Source organism: Macaca fascicularis, chromosome X, assembly GCF_037993035.2.
Source record: "Macaca fascicularis isolate 582-1 chromosome X, T2T-MFA8v1.1".
Lineage (NCBI taxonomy): Eukaryota > Metazoa > Chordata > Mammalia > Primates > Cercopithecidae > Macaca > Macaca fascicularis.
The window spans coordinates 4450079-4453395 of NC_088395.1; the positions used below are offsets into that span (position 1 = coordinate 4450079).

A 3317-nucleotide genomic window follows, 5' to 3' on the forward strand; every position below is an offset into this window, starting at 1 on the left:
CAAACCAGCTTCCTGCCTCAGCTTCCCAAAGCACTAGAATTACAGGTGTGAGCCACCATGCCCAGCCTTTAATAGATGTTAAGTCACAGTGCTCAGCCTTTAATAGATGCTAATAGAAGAAAAGTTCTCCCAATGATACCTTCCCCTTGAGAGGAAATTTATATTTATTGGTGTTTTGCAAGTTTGCCACCAGTTGTATCTTATTTACAGTTGGCTCGAGATAAGATAAAATATTCATTTGTAGCATCTGGCTATTTTCCATACTCTTATTGCCCTATTTATTTTCACTATTATTATTTTAGTGTGATAAAATACACATAACATAAAATTTATCATTAGCGGCCTGTAGTACATTCACAATATTGGACAACCATCATCTCCATCGATCTCCAGAATACTTTTATCACCCCAAAAGGAGATCCTGTGCCCAGTAGCAATTATTGTATATTCCATCTATCCCCACACCCCTGGGCAACCACTAATTTTTTTTCTGTTTCTATGGATTTGCCCAGTCTTGACATTTCGTATCAGTGGAATTGTACAATCCTTGTGTGTGTAACTTTTGTGTGTAGCTTCATTCACTGATCATGTTTGTAAGATTCACCTCTGTTATAGTACAGGGGTCCCCAAGCCCCATACCGGTCTGTGGCCTGTTAGGAACCGGGCTGCACAGCAGGAGGTGAGCAATTACATGATGGTGAGTTGTAGAATCATTTCATTCTGCAGTACAATGTAATAATAATAGAAATAAAGTGCACAATCAATGTAATGTGCTTGAATCAACACGCCCCACCCCAACTGCCATCCATGGAAAAATTGTCTTCTACAACACCTGTCACTGGTGCCAAAAAGTTTGGGGACAGTGGATGTTGTGTGTGTCAGTGTTCCACTCCTTTCTGTGGCTACCGTGTTGTAGAAAACAATTTGGCGGTTCCTCCAAAACTTAAATATACAATTACTTTAGGACCCAGTAATTCTCCTCTTAGGTATATATTTTAAATAATTGAAAACAAGGCTTCAGGCCCGCACAGTAGCTCATACCTGTCATCTCAGCACTTTGGGAGGTCGAGGTAGTGGACCATTTGAGGCGGGGAGTTTGAGACCAGGCTGGCCTGTGGGCGAAGAGTACCTAGGTGCCGAGGCAGGAGACCGAAGCCACAGGCTGTTTCAGCATATTAAAGAAAATAGAGTAAGAACAGTCGGTGTGCCCCGCCCTGCCCCGCGCTGGCAGAGCGGACCCAGGCCCTTGGCCGCCCCACGTCATGGCCGCGCCTGCCCGGGTCACACGGCAGGTTAGCGGCGGCGCCGCCCCGGTCCCGGCCCCGAGCGGCCCAAACCGCGGGCAGCCTCTGGCAACCGCCTTGGCCGAGCTGCCGGTGCTGGACGCCCGCAGGCAGCGGGTACCGTTCGGCGCGCTGTTCCGGGAGCGCCGCGCCGTGGTGGTGGTCGTGCGGCATTTCCTGTGTTACATCTGCAAGGAATACGTAGAGGATCTGGCCAAAATCCCCGAGAGTTTCTTACAAGAAGCAAATGTCACCCTTATAGTGATTGGACAGTCATCCTACCATCATATTGAGCCTTTTTGCAAACCGACTGGATATTCTCATGAAATCTATGTCGATCCTGAGAGAGAAATGTATAAAAGATTGGGAATGAAAAGAGGTAAAGAAATTGCCGCCTCACGACAGAGCCCCCACATAAAATCAAATCTGCTCTCAGGAAGCCTTCAGAGCCTGTGGCGGGCAGTGACTGGCCCTCAGTTTGATTTTCAAGGAGACCCAGCTCAGCAAGGTGGAATCCTCATTTGAGGTCCAGTTGACATCCATTTTATACACTGCGATAGGAATAGGTTGGATCACAAACCTATCAACTCTGTTTTACAGCTTGTAGGAGTTCAGCATGTGAACTTTACAAACAGAACTTCAGTTATCCATGTGTGACTTAAAATGCAATCAGACACTTTTAGCTGGACCTTCTGGAATGTGACCTTCAGTGCCAGGGTGTAATATCCTCGTGCAGTGTCTAACCTGCTGTCCCTTCCCAGCCTTTGAGGAGTTAGGGAAGCATAAAGGGGGCTTGAACCAGTTGAATTGCATGCTGGGAGGCATCAGTTGTCAAAAATGTGATATATTATACTTCCATTTTATAGCTTTTAACATTTTATACAAAATAACAAAAATGAATATACAGAATATACCTTTAAAAGCTATAGAATCATAAATACTATTTAAATTATTTTACATTATGGTATATTCAGTCAATGAAAGATTTTTTTGGCAATATAAATTCTGATGAAGAATATATAAAGGGACAGGAGAGCAACAGAAGACCATTGTATTCAGTCAAAAAGGCTAAATATCAAATTCTGTCAACAATGTAACTCCATTTTTACATGTGTATATTTGTATTTTTGTATGCTTAGGAAAAAGACAATAAACACCAAAATGTTGCCAGTTAAAAAAAAAAAAAGAAAAAAAGAAAAGAATAAGAATAGTCATCATACAAATTATAGAGATGATCATGGACATTATCAATCACTAGTATAAACGTTACTAATCATTAGCTTTTAATATTACTCTTTGTTGCATGACTCATATAACCAAGGAATAACCGGCGGGTTTAGGGTCAGGTGCTGAAGGGACATTGTGAGAAGTGACCTAGAAGGCAAGAGGTGAGCCTTCTGTCATGCTCACAGGCCGCTTGAGGGCTCCTTGGTCAAGCAGTAACGCCAGTGTCTGGGAAGGTACCTGTTACTCAGCAGACTATGAAAGGGAGTCGTCTGCTTTCCTTGGAGGAGTCAGGGAACACTCTGCTCCACCAGCTTCTTGTGCAAGGCTGGATATGATCCAGGCCTGCCCGCAGTCATCCGGAGGCCTAGACCCCTCCTGTGGCGCTCTGCTTCAACGGTCACGCTCCTTGTCCCCTTTCATGTTCCTCCCGTACTCCTGGTTCCTCTTTGAAGTTCTTAGAAGATAGCAGTAGAAAAAATAGTGAAAGTCTTAAAGTCTTTAATCTTTCTTATAAGTGCAGAGAAGAAAACGCTGACACATGCTGTCTTCTCTCTCTCTGCTTCAGCTACCTAAAAGGGAAGGACCCCCTTCCTGTGATCACGTGACTTGCTTCACCTTGTCAATCACTTAGAAGATTCACCCTCCTTACCCTGCCCCCTTATCTTGTATGCAGTAAGTATCAGCATGCCCAGCCCAGCCGTTCGGGGCCACTACTGGTCTCAGCGTCTTGATGGTAGTGGTCTCCCGGGCCCAGCTGTTTTCTCTTTCTCTTGTGTCTTTGTTTATCACAATCTCTCATCTCCACAC

At 44.5% G+C, this 3317-nt stretch overlaps 1 pseudogene; it reads left to right on the forward strand.

The window, feature by feature from the left end:
* Window positions 1-1226: 1226 nt before the first annotated feature.
* On the forward strand, window positions 1227-2125 carry LOC102144905 (peroxiredoxin-like 2C pseudogene; annotated as a pseudogene).
* Window positions 2126-3317: the final 1192 nt, after the last annotated feature.